Source organism: Lathyrus oleraceus, chromosome 6, assembly GCF_024323335.1.
Source record: "Lathyrus oleraceus cultivar Zhongwan6 chromosome 6, CAAS_Psat_ZW6_1.0, whole genome shotgun sequence".
Lineage (NCBI taxonomy): Eukaryota > Viridiplantae > Streptophyta > Magnoliopsida > Fabales > Fabaceae > Lathyrus > Lathyrus oleraceus.
This window is the reverse complement of record NC_066584.1, coordinates 479,922,870-479,940,171: the sequence shown is the minus strand read 5'-3', so window position 1 is coordinate 479,940,171 and position 17,302 is coordinate 479,922,870. Positions and strand designations below refer to the sequence as shown.

Sequence of the window (17,302 nt, the reverse complement as noted above, 5' to 3'; positions counted from 1 at the left end):
TTTCTCTACGTGAAATTTTTCAATTTAAACATTTTTAAATAGTTGGAGTTTTTTTTGTGAAGATTTTTCGAAGTCTCTGGAAAACTCTTTTAAAAGAATTATTTTCTAGTTCTTTTTTAATATTTTAAAACTTCCCAAAAAATTTGAATGGTTTTGACATTATTGGAGGTAGACGAAGAATTTCCCTAAAAATATGGCCCATTCATTTAATTTTCTTACTTCTTTAGTTACAAAAGAAAAAAATAGAGAGAAAATTAAAAAAATTCTACCTCTCCAAACCCTAGTCGTTGCCAACCTCCCTCAACTAAGAAAGTCATCTTAATGCACCTAGACATTTGACCTCTTTAATGGAACAAACCAATCATCATTTTAACCATTTAAGAGGTTTTGCACAACCTTTGATTTGCTTTGTATTGTTGTGAGAATTTTTTTTATTATAAAAGTGGTGGATTACGGAATGATATTTTAACTAAATTTTTGTTCTTATAAGAGAGTCTACTTGTGATTAACAGTGAAATGTGCGGTATAATATATTAAGAGGGTTTCACATTGTGATGTTATAAAGATATACGAGATTTAGAAAATTCTTTTGTTATTTTCAAATGTGATTAGCTATTATAAGTTGGCTTTTTAAAATTAAATTGAGTTTCTATTTTGTAGATTTGGTATAGTCTATTCAAGTTTATTATTTTTGTTTGTTAATGTCATAGAATTTGTCGGTAGAATTACTCTAATAACAATTAGTTATACCTGTTTTACACATTATATCAATCATGTTTTAGGTGTGGAATAGAATAAACAAATGAACATTTATATAATTATAAGATCTACGCCATGATAGTCTATGAGAAATGAGATTGCATGAATATGCGTATCCATGGCGAAAATTCTTTCAGATCTTATCTAAATGAAAATTTGTTGAGACAAATGATTAACATTTATTGACTTGTGAATCTTTCTCAAACTATACTACTAATGTCTTAAACACTCTTCATTTGGGAAAAAGAGATAATATACACGTGTACGTGATACTGGAGACCATAATCTCTCTCTCTCTCTCTCTCTCTCTCTCTCTCTCTCTCTCTATATATATATATATATATATATATATATATATATATATATATATATATATATATATATATATATATATATATATATATATTGCGATGACCAGTTAGGGATCTCATTATTCCGAAATGAATCATCTAACCTCCACTCATATTATGGAGTCCATATCAATTAATTTATATAAGGGTTAAATATACTTTACCCTCTTGCAATGTGAGGGAGTTTTGGTTTACCCCCGTAATATTTGTTTTTTTGATTCCCCTTGTAATATAAAGTTTCTTTTGTTTTGACCCTTAGTTAACAACTTGGACACTAAATCTTTAGTTTTGCTGACGAGGTCTGTCTAGATAGATTTATTTATTTATTTTTTCTTTATTTAATTAATGACATGTTGCCATTTCATATTTTTCATGTCAAAAAAAATTTATAAAAAAAATATAGAATTAGTGTCATATTTAATTGGGAAGAGCTAACACAACACCACACTACAGACCTATTCAAATCCCTAAGATCCTTATGCATAACTTTAGAAACCTTCTTCAAGCCATAGCATAACCTACATGATTCATAGAATCATCATTCATATAAACCTTAAAAGTAATCTCATTCCTTAATAGGAACATCAAATTATAAATTTGAGTAATGTGATAATGTTTACTCTTCAACTCTAGCGTAGCCAACAACCCTTGGCAATACCTTCTACCATTAGCATAAAACTTGAAAGTTGTTTGCCCTTCTTTCAACAACAAAAGAGTATCATTACCTCCATCACTTATCCTTAAAAGACTGAAATTTTTCTCGAAAGTCGAATCTTTAGCGGCGAATTCTGAAGCATGTAAAAATGCTATATTTTTATTTTCCTTTTTATCGGTGAAGTAAATGATTGCGAACATGATTACGAGCGTAATCGAAAAACTTCCGCATATGATTTCAACAATGAAGGAATGTGGAAGAGGCTTAACATGATCATTAGAGGAAGTAATGTTGTTGTTACTATCGTTGGATTTAGGATCGGTGATTGGAACATGAAGATTAGGATGTGTTCAGTTAAAAAACCTATGAATTCATCATTGTCCCAGAAATCAAAGGTTATGGTTGTGGCAGGTGTGGGTTTTGGGAGATCAGACGGTGGAGAATGATTATAGTTAGGATTGAGAATGGGGGAAAGAGATTGAGAGGGAGGTGATCAGAATGAAGTTGGATCGATAAATGATTGTTCAAATTCGACTTCATTGTCTCCAGCTTCCACTACTACAAATAACACATTTCACCTCGGACGCGAAATGAATTTTACCTCGGTTACACTGCCGAGGTGAGAAAAGACGACATGAAAACTTTCCACTTTACCCCTCGGTTATGGAAAAACCTGAGGTTATAACATAAAAGGTCATTGGTTCGACCCCTAACAACATATTTTTATTTTCAAAACTATGAAGCGCACGCCACTTTACCTCTAAGACTTATTTAAAATCTGAGGTAAAAAGTTATGTTTGTATGTCAATTTTAGTTAATATCCGAGGTGTTATATCTTATCTATTGACATATATAATTTGTTTTAAAGCTCATTCTGATTGACTCGTACCATTTTTTACACAAAAACAAAATATTGATTGAACAAGAATCAGATCATTTTAAGTGTACAAATTTACATTGTTCTCATCAACACAAAATACAAGATTTACATTGTCTTAAAAATTAAATGTATAAATTTCCATTATTCTCATTAACACAAAATACAAAATTTACATATTTGCACATAAAAATGACAAAACCTCTCTCTCTCTCTCTCTCTCTCTCTCTCTCTCTCTATATATATATATATATATATATATATATATATATATATATATATATATATATATATATATATATATATATATATGTATGTATATATAAATTAAGCTTATAACTCCCAAGCAAAAACTATTGTTATTGAGGTTCATAACAAGATAAGAAGACATCGATCCAACGTGATCGAATGTCATCTATATCTTGTGAAAATGGTGATTTGTCGCTAAACTCCTATAATTAGAACAAAATTTAAATTATGATAAGGTAACAACAACTTCATTAACTTAATAAATACACATAAATTACATGTATATGTATTAAGATGATACCTTATACTTAGTCCATCCATTTGTAATGCCTCCGGAAACAATATCAAACATTAGTCTCATAACATAGTGTCAACAAGTATAGTTATCGGGTTATTTTTACAACTACAAATAATTTTCATATATTTATATCACTAATAGACATAAATAAAAGAATGTCAAAAAGCACAAGTAATATACTTACTTTTGGGTAATAGAACTTTGGCTTTCTACCAAGTACATTATGTTTGAATGAATTGTATCTCTCCACCGTTCTACACATGTCGATTAAAATTAAACATGAATAAAAACTATTAAAAACTAAAATTAAAATTTGAGTATTAAAAATAATACTAATTACTCACTCAAAGCGTTAATCATAACATCTTCAAGTTCCTTGTGCAACGAGCAAAACATAACTATAACATTTTGCTTCATACATATAACTATTAGTTGTCATTGATTACTGCATAAACATTCAGAATAGTTAATAATATGTATATGTGAGATATTGGATTCATAGTATGGTTGAAGGGTAGCTTCTTGGTTCTCGACAAGACCTTAGCATGTCGTCGAAGTCTGTTCACATGTTGTAGTTGAAGTATGTTAAAATTGTTAGCATGTCGAATGAGCCTACTTGTTATGTCCAATTGTTTAAGTTAGCTTGTTCTCTAAGTTAACTTGTTTAATTAGAAATTCAAACACATCCAGGCCTAGGTTCCTAATGATACCAGTGTTGAAACAGAATTGGATGTTCATTGGTCGTATCCCACCTAAAGGGTTGAGCCTGATAAGTGGTTGTCTCAGTCCAATGGCATTTGCGATCATGGTCACTAAGCCCCCCACTAAGGCCTGTGATGCACAATACATTATAAAGAGTTTGTCTTTGGACACGGAGGTTATGTTATGTTTCTTCCCAAATAGGGTGTGAGTTAGGATCTTATGAAAGTAACGAATGACAGGGTTGTGGATGTTCTCAGAATACATGAGATCCGGCTCGGGATGGTTGTTTCCTGTGATGCTACCCCAAAGGTAATCTAATTCAAGGTCTACAAGCATGTCTTCCTGGGTAATGGTAAAGGTATTAGAACCATTAGGGCATCCTAGGAGTTAAGTTATTTCTCTATGAGTGTAGCGATACTCAATATCGAACAACCTAAAGGTGATGAGGCCTTTGTTAAATCCCATACCATGGTTTGGCAGGTAAACTAGGGAGCTTAGGAACTCTAAAGTTAACCTACAGTAGGAACTAAATTTTCTTTTGATAGCAAAGGTGTCCCAGCCTATTTGGTTAGTTAGGAACATAACACTATCTCTTATACCTAACTTGGTCATAGTACGTCCATCTGGGTATATGGTTAGTGCCATTTCTCTTTGAGCTATAGCCTTAAAACGTCTCATTTGACCTCTGCCTCTAAAGACTATATCCATGTAATTTACTTGTTGCATTGTGATGGTCAGTAGCTAGATAAATTTAAGTAGATAATATCATTAAGTTAGTAATGGTCAATAATAAAGAAAGATACCGATTGACTTTATGAAAAATAAGAAAGAGAGAAAATGAAAAATAAGCAATAGTAATAAACGGAAATTTAGATAATTGAATTAATAGTTAAAAATAGAGTGTGGGTTATCTCCCACCAAGCGCTTTGTTTATTGTCGTAAGCTCGACAGAAATAAGATAGATGTTAATCTGGTGAATGAGCGGGCAGCTCTACAAGCTTTAGATTCGCGATGAAATCATTGTTGTCAATGTTATGGTAATTTTTCAAACACTGCCCGTTTGTTGTAAATGGTTTGCTCGCTTTTCCCTTTATCTATATCGCTCCATTTGGAAAGACGTTGGTAATTTCAAAGGGACCGGACCACCTAGAACGAAGTTTTCCTAGAAAGAGTCTAAGGCGGGAGTTAAACAGAAGTACTTTATCACCTTCCTTAAACTCTTTCCTCGATATGCGATTGCCATGCCATTTCTTTGTTCTTTCTTTATAGATTCGGGCATTCTCATACGCATCTAATCTAAGTTCTTCTAGTTCATGGATATCTAATATTCTTTCTCGCCTGCGGTAGTATAATTAAGATTAAGGGTCTTAATGGCACAATATGCTTTATGTTCTAATTCTACCGGCAGATGACACGACTTTCCATAAACTAGCTTAAAAGGTATGGTTCCTATTGGAGTCTTATAAGCTGTCCTATATGCCTACAGGGCTTCGTGTAATTTTGAGGACCAATCTTTCCTAGAGATGGCAACCATGTTTTCTAAGATTTGTTTGATTTCTTTGTTTAAGACCTCTACTTGCCCACTCGTTTGTGGGTGATAGGGTGTTGCTACGCGGTACCGGACTCCATATTTCAGTAATTGCTTTTAAAAAATCTTTGAAATGAAATGGGAGCCACCATCACTGATGACAAGTCTCGGCACACCGAATCTAGGGAAGTTTATGCGCTTAAAGAGTCTAATTACCACTCATGTTTCATTTTTTGGAGAGGCTATAGCCTCGACCCATTTTGATACGTAATCGACCGCAACGAGGATGTACCTGTTACCAAAATAAGATGGGAATGGTCCCATAAAATCAATTCCCCAAAAATCGAAGACTTCTACTTTTAAAATGCCTTGAAGTGGCATTTCATCGCGTCTAGATAGGTTGCCAGTGCGTTGACACCGGTCGCAATTGATGATCACGATGTGGACATCTTTCCATATAGTGGGCCAAAAGAGGTCGGCTTGCAAGATCTTAGTGCAAGTCTTCGTGGTTCTTGCATGTCCTCCATAGGGAGAAGGATGACAGTGAGAGATTATGTTTTCTACCTCATCTTCGGGGACAAATCGATGGAAGATACCGTCGGCGCCTCTCTTGAAAAGCAGAGGCTCATCCCAATAGTAATGTTTAAGATCGTGGAAGAATTTTTTCTTTTGTTGGTAAGTCAAGTCTGGTGGAAGCACCCCAGCTGCTAAGTAGTTGACGAAGTCAGCATACCATGGCAGTGTGGTTTTAGTGCAAATTGCTTCCACTACCTTGTTTGTTTCGGTATCCTTAAAGGTTAATGCATATTTAGCTGTATTTCTTTCCAGTTGGGCTATGAGTCGTTGTAAGGGAAATTATCGTTTATAGTCACTCGTTCAGGTTCAATACCTTCCATTCTTGGCAAGTGATCAACCACGACGTTTTCAGTGCCCCTCTTATATTTGATTTCTAGGTCAAACTCTTGTAGTAGTAAGATCCACCTTAGGAGTCTTGGTTTGGTGTCCTTTTTATTTAACAGGTACCTAATTGCAGCATGGTCGGTATAGATAATTATCTTTGCTCCTACTAGGTAAGAACGGAATTTATCCAGAGCGAACACTACAGCTAAAATTTCTTTTTCTATGGTGGTGTAGTTCATCTGCGCAGGGTCTAGGGTTCTACTTGCGTAGTATATTGCATGAAGTTTCTTATCCTTTCTTTGTCCTAAGAGTACCTCAACAGCATAGTCACTAGCGTCACACATGATTTCAAAAGGTAATCTCCATTTGGGCGGTTGCATGATAGGTGCAGTGATAAGAGTTGTTTTCAGTTGTTCAAACGCCGCTAAGCATTTATTGTCAAAGATGAATTTGACGTCTTTCATCAATAAGCCAGTCAGTGGTTTGGTAATTTTTTAGAAATCTTTAATGAATCGCCGGTAGAAACCGGCGTGTCCTAAGAAGCTTCGTATTTCTCTTACGGTTTTTGGAGGTTGAAGGTTTTCTATAACTTCTTTTAGCCTTGTCAACTTCAATCCCCTTATCGGACATTATGTGTCCAAGTACGATCCCTTGTCGGACCATGAAATGGCATTTTTCCTAGTTTAACACGAGGTTCACTTTTGCGCATCTTTTAAGTACCATTTCAAGATTCGATAAACATCCTTCAAAGTTATTCCCACAAACAGAAAAATCGTCCATAAAGACTTCCATGATGTCATCTATAAAATCAGCAAAAATTGACATCATGCATCTTTGGAATGCTGCGGGAGCGTTACACAGCCCGAACGACATTCGTTGATAGGTGAATGTACCATAGGGACATGTGAAGGTCGTTTTGTCTTGGTCGTCAGGATGAATAGGAATTTGGAAAAATCCCGAATAACCGTCTAAATAGCAGAAGTGAGAATGCTTAGCCAATCGTTCAAGCATTTTATCGATAAACGGTAAAGGAAAATGATCCTTCCGGGTGGATTTGTTTAATTTTCTATAATCAATGCTCATTCTACTTCCAATAACCACTCTTTGTGCTATAGATTCACCTTTTTCATTATTAACAACTGTGACGCCTCCCTTCTTCGGTACGACATATGCTAGACTGACCCATTGACTATTAGACATTGGGTAGATAATCCCTCCTTCTAAGAGTTTTTGCACTTCTTTCTTTACTACATCACTCAGAATGGGGTTTATCCTTCTTTGATGTTCTCTAGAGGTCTTACTATCTTCCTCTAGCATTATACGATGCATGCATATGGAAGGGCTTATTCCTTTTAGATCTGAGATGTTGTAGCCTAAAGCAGTTGGATATTTTCTTAAAACGTGTAGAAGCTTTTCGGTCTCTATATGCCCTAAGTCTGCATTGACTATTACAGGTCGCTCGAGTTCAGTGTCTAGGAATTTGTACCTTAGATTTTTGGGTAGCATTTTAAGTTCTAGGGCTGGTTTCTTTGGGCAAGGCATATGATTGGGCGTTAGTGCTAGGCATTCACTTAGGTTGTCATCTTGGTATTCCTTACTCCAATTTTCATCTTCAAAAGTAGGAGGCCTTGGAATTTTCAGTATTTCGGAGTATGATGTTTGTTCATTCTCCATTTCTCTTATAGATTCGTCGATGACATCCAGTAGATAACATGTATCGTCTATAGCTGGTGCCTTTAAGAATTGCGTCAAAATAAATTTGACTTTTTCCTCACCAACTTCAAAGGTTAGCTTGCCTTTCTTAACATCTATAATAGCTCCGGCAGTGGCTAAGAATGGTCTTCCTAATATGATAGGGATGTTGGAATCCTCTTTTATATCCATGATTATGAAATCAGTAGGAATATAGAATTGACCTATGTGTACCAAAATATTTTCTAACATACCTACGGGAAATTTAACAGAATGATCTGCAAGTTGTACGGACATCCTAATAGGTCTTAGTTCTCCCATTTTAAGCCTTTCGCATATGGATAAGGGCATTAAGCTAATGCTGGCTCCTAAGTCGCATAATGCTTTGTTTATGACAAACTTTCCGATTACACAGGGTATGGAGAAACTCCCTGGGTTTTTCAGCTTATGAGGCATGTTGTTTTGTATTATGGCGCTACACTCAGCAGTAAGTGTGACAGTTTCGTTATCCTCTATCTTCTTCTTGTTAGATAATATTTCCTTGAGAAACTTAGCATATTAGGGCATTTGAGTAATAGCTTTCATAAAGGGTATTGTGATATTCAATTGTTTTAGAAGCTCTACAATTTTTTTAAATTGCCCTACACTTTTAGATTTAATGAGTCTTTGAGGATAAGGGATTGGAGGTTTATATGGTGGTGGAGGCACATAAGGTTCTTCTTTCTCTACGGCCTATTCGCTTTTATCTTCCGCCAGTTCGTCTTCCTTCTCAGTTATCTTACTATGGTCTTGGTGCATGGATGGGTTTTGAATTCTAGGGTCGGTCAGTCTGTCTAGTTCTGTCCCACTTCATAGTATAATAGCATTTACATAACCTTTCGGGTTTGGTTTTGGTTGTCCAGGAAACGTGCATGTAGGAGCAGCAGTAGGTACTTGTTGTTGAGCCACTTGCGAAATTTGTGTTTCCAACATTTTGTTACGGGTGGCTAAAGCGTCTACCTTATTTGCTAACTGCTTGATGTGCTCACTAGTGTGTATATTTTGATTTAGGAAATCCTTATTTGTTTGGGCTTGGGTAGCTATGAAGTTTTCCATCATTATTTCTAGGTTTGAATTCCCAGGAGCATTTTGAGTATTTGTGGCAGCTTTATGATATCTCAGTGGTACAGCAGGTGCTTGGTTAGGTGCATACAATGCATTATTGTTTTTGTACAAAAAGTTAGGATGGTTCTTCCAACCTGGGTTATAGGTGTTTGAGTAAGGGTTTCCTTGAGCATAGTTCACCTGGTTTGTGGAGACTCCTGTCAAAAGTTGACATTCAGGGGCAGCATGCCCAGGAACTCTGCATATCTCGTAGTTTGGTGCTACAGCATCCACGGTGGCTGCGGGTGTTAAGGTCAAGTTGTGTATCTTTTGAGTAAGCGTGTCTACCTTAGCATTGACATGGTCAAGACTACTTACTTCGTATATACCGCCTTTCGTTGGAGGTTTCTCTACAGAGGTTCTTTCGCTTCCCCACTAGTAATGATTCTGGGCCATACTTTTTATAAGTTGATAGGCCTCATTTTAGGGTTTATCCATCAGCGTCACTTGCGGCGGCGTCTATTGTCAATCTTGTGTTGCACAAGAGATCGTTGTAAAAGGTATGGATGATCAACCACTCTTCTAGACCATGATGTGGACAAAGTCTCATTATGTTGTTGTATCTCTCCAAAGCTTCAAAAAGTGATTCGTTATCTTTTTGTTTAAACCCATTTATTTGGCCTCTTAGCATAGCCGTCTTACTAGGTGGGAAATATTGTGCTAAGAAAAATTTCTTCAACTCGTTCCACATAGTGACAGAGTTGGATGGTAAAGAATGGAGCCAAGCTCTAGCTCTATCTCTTAATGAGAAAGGAAAAAGACGTAGTCTTATAGCTTCGGGGCTGACACCATTTGCTTTCATTGTATCTGCGTATTGCAAAAACACTGACAAATGTAGGTTCGGGTCCTCCGTGGGACTACCTGAAAATTGGTTTTGTTGTACGGCTGAAAAAACGAAGGTTTTAGCTCGAAATTATTAGCCTCGATGGAAGGGGCAGCGATGTTGTTATGTGGTTCATCCTACGAAGGTATGGAATAGTACTTAAAAGGAAGGTTTTGCGGTCCTTCGGCCATCTTCGGTTGTGTAATTGGTTCAGGAATAGGGATATTAGGATCGGGAAGATTTAGCTTGATACGATGTTCTCGTATCAGATCTCGTATCCGGCATTCTAATCTTAGATAACGCTCAGGTTCGTCGAACGGTAGCTTTAATTTCTCGCCTTGAGAGCGAGTACTTGACATACACTCGACAAATTAGAAAGGGAAATAAAATTGTTTGCCTTAGTCTATACTGGGCAACACTGGAGTTACGATATCGACTAAATTAGTCCCCGACAATGGCGCTAAAAAGTTGATCGCGTGACTTAGTAAGTCTATGGGAATCATGACTGTAAGTGCACAGTCGTATCATGTAGTTTTAAAGATTATCAAACCCAAAGGACTAATAATCGAACGTATCGTTATCTAATGTTACTATGTAAATCTAAGGCTGAGGATCTTTCTAAGAGTGGAGTGATGAAGAGAAATAACTATACTATAAACAGAATATTAATAAACATATTTAATAAAGGGATATCGGTATGTAACGCATCAAACTTCGGGAATTCGATAGGTAGTTAGTGTAATCTTAAAGATCAAAATATTCTTCAGTAGAAATTATTTATAAAAAGGATTTTGTCTCAAACTCTTGTTTTTGTTGACTCTGACCATACTCTTCAACCAGAATGCTTCGCTCTCGCGGTCTTATTATGAATTTAAAAGTAATTTTTGAATATGAATAAAGTCTAATTAATCCTAAAGCGTTCTCGCTGTGTTTAGGATTAATGCCTAGTTTCAGCTATCCGGTTAAAATCTCAAATTCTCGTTCTTATTGACCGTAACCTTTTGTTTGCTTTGTACTCTCGTAAAAAAAATAGTTTTGAATAAAACAAGACACTAAAATCAAAAAATTATATTTTATAAAAGCCAACACCAATTATTTACGAATCCTGTCGTTTCGACGGTCTTTACATACTGATACCTATGGGTCTAGTCGGACATGGATCCGGTAACAGACATGATATTCAGATAATTAAGTATACAATAAGGCATAAGTAATTAAAATGGAAATTAAAATAAAACATGGAATATAAATCGAGAACTTGGAATGAATACTGATTCTTCAAATTAAACAATGTCGGCAAGCTTTGGCAATCGAGTACACCGTTACAATCAAATTCAGATGCTTAAACAATAATTGCAATAGTCCATGATGTGGAGAATCTATTGCTTTTACAAAGTAGGAAATTGCTTAAGAAAATCTAACAACAAAATCTGACTGGAAAAATGCCCCCCTTTTCGTAAAAACTAACCTTCCCATATATACTCCCCACTCTCCTTAAATATAGCATTAGATATCTACTAGTGGGGAGTGGTTGGTTGAAAAAGTAAGAGAAGGTCGTGGCGAAAAGTATGGAGAAGAATAAGGAAGGCCAGGTTGATGACGACTGTCACAACCCTAATATGGTCTACGTGGCGGGCGGGCGCCACATTGTGTGAGATGGGCGTCATGCATCCAAGCCTTGTGGAGGGCGCCACATTGTGTGAGGTGGGTGCCACCACTTCCTAAAGCCATGTGGCGGGCACCACACATCCAAGTGGTGGGTGCCACCATTCATTTGGCGTGGTGGGTGCCATGCATCCAAGTGTGGTGGGCCCACCATTCCTATTTTTCTCCATTTTCTTCTCCTTTTCTTTCCTTTTTGATATTTTCCACTTTGCTTGCCTATACATCTCTTATTCGATAAATATCTGAAATAAACATAAAATACTGCGCAATAATAAGTGTTAATCAAGTAAAAATCAGTGCATATTAAGCCAAATATACGATACGTTTTTGCGTTAAAAGTTGACAATGGTCAGTCTACCACCCGACGTGTTTGCACCTCCATAGTCACTTAGGAGTCTTTCTGGAGGTGGAATCGGAGGATTTTCAACCATAGTTTCTTTTTCTAAATCTGAGTGATCAGAGGGAACTTCTTCTTTGGAATTCAGTCTTGCGTTTTTACGTCTTCGGTGAAGGGTTCTCTCAATTTCTACGTCAAAAAGAAATTCAACTGAGGGTTCTCCTCACATACACCAATTAGTAAATTATATAAATGACAGAAAAATAATTTTATTGCAGAGCAACAAAATTTTAATTGAACTTAAAATTAAACTCTATATTTTGGCAGTCTCGGCAACGATGCCAAAAACTTGATCGGAAAAATAGCAAATGTATTATTTTGCATGTTATAGTAATAAAGGGAAAATTCCCCGAATGTTGATCTCAAGGATTGAAAGTCAATATCAAGTTCAAATTATTGTTTAATTAAACAAAAACTATTGTTGGGGGGTTTTTAGATTCAGATATAAAAATAAAGGCAAAAGAAAATAATACTGTAAAAATAAGGGTTTGCAAGGTAAGAGGAATAATTTCGGGGAAGGTGTATGATTTATCCCTTTAACAACTATGAGTCACTATTGCATCAACAAATATCAATTACTACCAGTTCTCAAGGGTATTTTCTCCTAAGTCCTTGGTGAGAAAACCTTTAATCATTCTACCCTAATTTCTATGTCCATAGGCAATTAGGGTGAAGTTAAGCTTTATTATACCAAGAATGCTCTGATTCATATAGGGTATCCCTAGTCCTAGGTGATATTTACTGCAAAGTAATCTTATGAAAACCTTATTAATGGCAGTCCAACCTTATTGATAACCATGCAACAATCTCGATTGGTCTGAAAGAGAAATCATTAAAAACATCAACCGTAAAAACAATATTATAAATGCAATCGTAAACTCATAGTCATTACAACTCTAAATCAGGGACACCCCCTAGCATTGGGGGGTTTAACTACTCATATTGTTCAAAACAAATTCAGGATAAAAAAAAATACACATTACAAGTAATTGGATGACTTGGATCTTCAATCGCTTCCGCTCATGAAAACCTTCTGCTCTCAGAATTCCTTGATCTCTGTAATCCTTGATCGTCTGATAATTTTGTATTCGCCTCATGATGTTTTATCCTATATAAACTCTCCTAACATAGTTAAAAATCACTAGGAAAAAGGTGGAAATCTCCAAAACATCCCTGCAACTCAAGCCCGGTGAAAAGCCCAAAAAGGGAAAAATGTGCACCTGGGATGACACGGCCCGTGTCAACTGACACGGGTGGCCGTGTCAGCTCTCTACTTTGACTGACACGCCCAAGGCTCTTTGCCACGCCCCCATGTGACCTGACACAGGCGGCCATGTTAGGCCTTTGTCTTGTTCCTCCCTGGGTTGATTTGCCTTCTGCCTGACACGGCCCATGTCAGGTGATACAGGTGGCTGTGTCAGGTGACACGGGTGGTTGTGTCAGGCCTCCTGTGTTGAGTATTTTTCTTTCCTTGATTATCTTAACTTCTCACACTCTCGCATCGAACCCCTCGTATCTTCTACCTGAAACGGGAGGACATAAACACAAACAACCCACGCATAAAATCACGAAGACATAAAATAAAATTGAAAATTAATAAAAATGCTCAAATAACTTATGGAAATGAAAATTGACTTCAAAGGCACCATAATGCACGCACAGTGTCTCAAAACCCTTGGTTTCTTGTCGGATAAGCAACGAAAACATAGTGAAAATGGTGACCGATCAAAACATAAACAAGTTACATGGAATGTAAATGGCAATGAATGATAAATGTACTGAAATTTAAAGTGCATAAAGTAAATGACTTGAAAGTAAAGCATCATTAATAAAATTTAGTCAAATAGTTAGTCAAATGTTAGTGATGAGTTTTAATTGATTAAGTCATTCTTTGGAGAACACTCAACCATTCCTTCACAAGTATGAATCTTTGAACCAAGACATCATCCATAAGAAGGGCTCCAACTTGGATAAATCAACAAGTATGCCACTAGCTCTCATGAATGGAAAAAAGGTCAAGTTCCCACACAATGCCATGATGAATGGGAGACTTACGATCTCACTTACTAGAATGATATGCCTTGAGGGACAAATTTATCTCTATGTTAAGCAATCGTAATTGAACTTATGTAGAAGTCACAACTATTTGAGGTCGGGAAATAAAAATATAGATGTTAATGCATGTTAGAGATTTGGTACAAAGAACCAAACTCCTAAAACATACCACACACTAAAAGAAATGGGAAAGACCTATCTCAGTTAGACTTATGTTGATTCATCTGACACAAGGTCATTGATGAATCAACTAGCATTTAAACATTAGAGAAATCATTGGTCAATGGTGGATTGGGAAAGAATAGGGATGAAGATGAAGAGGGAAGGGGAAATAGAAACCCAAATTGATCATGAGAGGAATTTTATCTGATTAATATCATCCATTCATTTTGGGAGATGAAATGTACATTTCATCAATCCCCTAAATCCAATGGTATTGATCAAACAAAAATCAAATCAACCATGACCAAGGCCAAACAGTAAGTCAAACATCACAAGACCATAAAATGGCTCAACACAATTTTTAAATAATTAATCAATTAAAAATCAAATTAAAAATGAATTAAAATGCATTTTTAAATGGACAAAACCTCAAATCCCTTCAAATCACTAAATAAATGGCCAAGGGATTTATCCTAGGTTAAACAAGGTCAAATGACCTTAGACAACAAAATTCATAATTTTTGGAAAGTCAGCAGTATTTTTAAATAATTAAAAACAAGTCAAAAAACATTTAATTCATGAAAAATATCAAAATTAATCCAAAAAATATTTTTAATTCAAAATATGGAAGAGTAAAATATTTAAAGATTTTTGGTGAAAGCCCCATATTTTTTGGATTAAAAATGAAATTAATATGAATTAAACAAAATAAATTGATTAAATGAAAAATCATAATTAAAAAAGAAAATAGAAAAAATGAGGTCCATCAGATCTCTCACATTAATTGAGGTGACCTATCTGATGGCCAAGCACGCGCTTCCCATCATGCTCCTCAATCAACATGTCACAGGAATGATAATTAAAACTAAGGACTGAGATTATAACGTGGCTTCATGATCAGATGGTCAGGACAATGCCAACACACCAGCAGAGCCCTAGCTCCGGTCATCTTCTCCGGTAGACCTCACCAGACTGGTCCACCCTCAACCAACAAGAAAATGAAAAGTAAGGACACTATTTTAAAGAGAAAAAGCTCAGGAGTTCGAATTTGGCCTCAATTTTTGTCCAATTCCAAATATATTGGGAGATATGAGGAATTGAATTTTGAGGTACACGATATGAGTTGCTTCGATTTGACCTCAAAGCAACTCAATCTTATTGCCTACATTGGTAGGTCTTCAAACAACCAATAAACAAAAAGAATGATAGAGAATTAAGAGATAATCGAAGGCTTGAAGTTTTGGAAAAATCACCTTCGGGTAACAGCGATTTGGCTTGATCTCAATCTGAATTCACTTGGTTCTTCCTCCTCTTGCTTGCAGTAATCAAATGAGATGAAAATGGAAATGAATCCTTGGAGTTTGAATCTCAAAACAGAAGGAGAAATTCAAACTCGATTTCAAAGAAATCTTCAAGGAATTATATGGATTAGGGTTCTGAGATTGCTTGGCAAGGCTTGGGCAATATGTGTCTGATTTCTGAAGCAATGCTCTTCTATTTATAAGCTCATGAATTGATTTCCACACCTTTTGAAAATTGGCCAAAAATATTAATGTTGTGCATGGGCATTAAATTAGGCCCAACCAATGATGCAATCCACTTCCAATTCATGCACATTTGGTACTGAAGTCATCACATGGAAGCATGTAAAAAGAATTAACCCTTCGAGTGCAAAAGTTTCCAAAACAAGTCCAACAAAGGAACCATGCGCAAGTCCCTCATTTCTTGTCCAGATGAAGTCATCTTGGATGCTTTGGAAAGGTGACATCAAGGGCAACAACTTTGATGTTGAACAGTTTTCCATTTGGAGCTTGGATCATGATGAATTTTGAGGTGGAAGTTGGAGAAATCAAACATGGTTGAAAATTTTGCTATAACCTCCAAATGAAAATAGTTTCTTCACCAAAGTTGTAGCCCTTTCAATCCTCTTAAATATGGTCACAAATTTGACATCATTTGGATTTGAATTGAGGTAGTTATGGATTTTAGAAGTTGAGGAAAATTTCTTGTTCAATGGTAATGACCCAAAATGACCTATAATGTTTCCTCTTGGCACATGCCCTTGCAAGTTGAATTTGACATTTCTCAAATAATCAAAGTTGGATAAGACTTCCTTAATTTTATCATGAAACTTGGATGGTCTTCATATCATAAAAAAATGAGCAAGTTATGGTCCTTGGAAATCGACCTCCTAACTAGGGCACATACAAAATTACCTATAATCTTTCACCCTAAAAAATGAATTTACAAGCAAAAATAGATCTTGATGCCAACATGAAAGTTAATGTAATTTAAAGTAACTTTGATCTTGTAATAATTTTCATATGACAACAATTGTAGGAGATAGGGTCTAGGGAACCCCGGTTTTGACCAATTGACTTTCTTTGGTCAACCACTTCAAACCAACTTGCAAACTTGAAGTTCTCTTGATCTTTGGGACTCATGAAGGATCATATATGATTGAGATGATTTATAATGAAGTATCTCTTGAAATATTTGATCAATTTTTGAAGAAACTTGTTGAGGAAGTCACACAAGATACCCATATGAATTAGGGATTCCAAGGCAAACAAGCTTCAAACTCTTGATGAATTCTTGACCAAAATAATAAATAAAGAACATGGGGATACATATATGATGTTTAGAACCAGTTTAAGCCTTTCCTTGATAGATCTCTTTCCATGAGGGTCTCAAACCCTAGTTGTAAGTTTGATGAGGCACAGGTTGATGCACACACTACCTACAAAATAAATGAAACTATATATAGACATATTTTTGGTATTTTGGTTAGTAAACAATGAAAAAATAAAGTATGATACAATCAAATGTGTTTGGTGATCTCTCCCAATGCAAGCCCAATGAATGAGGGGTAAGGAGGTTGCCAAGGTGTGATCCCAAAGCTAATGCAAATGATGAGATAGCATGAGGGATCTTAGGATCAAAATTGGAGTCTTACAGTTTCTTACTGATCAAGTAACCAAATATACTTTGTAATTTTGGCATCGTTTTCACAACAATATAAAGTTGATTTATAAATGAAAACATAA

The 17,302-nt window shown here is 35.7% G+C and overlaps 1 non-coding gene and 1 pseudogene across 1 annotated transcript; one reads left to right on the top strand and one right to left on the bottom strand.

Annotated features, from left to right (window-relative positions):
- Positions 1-740: 740 nt before the first annotated feature.
- Positions 741-8,202, bottom strand: LOC127096361 (uncharacterized protein At5g49945-like; annotated as a pseudogene).
- Positions 8,203-9,677: 1,475 nt separating this feature from the next.
- LOC127098783 (small nucleolar RNA R71) lies at positions 9,678-9,784 on the top strand. The gene has a single exon (XR_007793479.1). It is a non-coding gene; the product is annotated as a small nucleolar RNA R71 (small nucleolar RNA).
- The last annotated feature ends 7,518 nt before the right edge of the window (positions 9,785-17,302 follow it).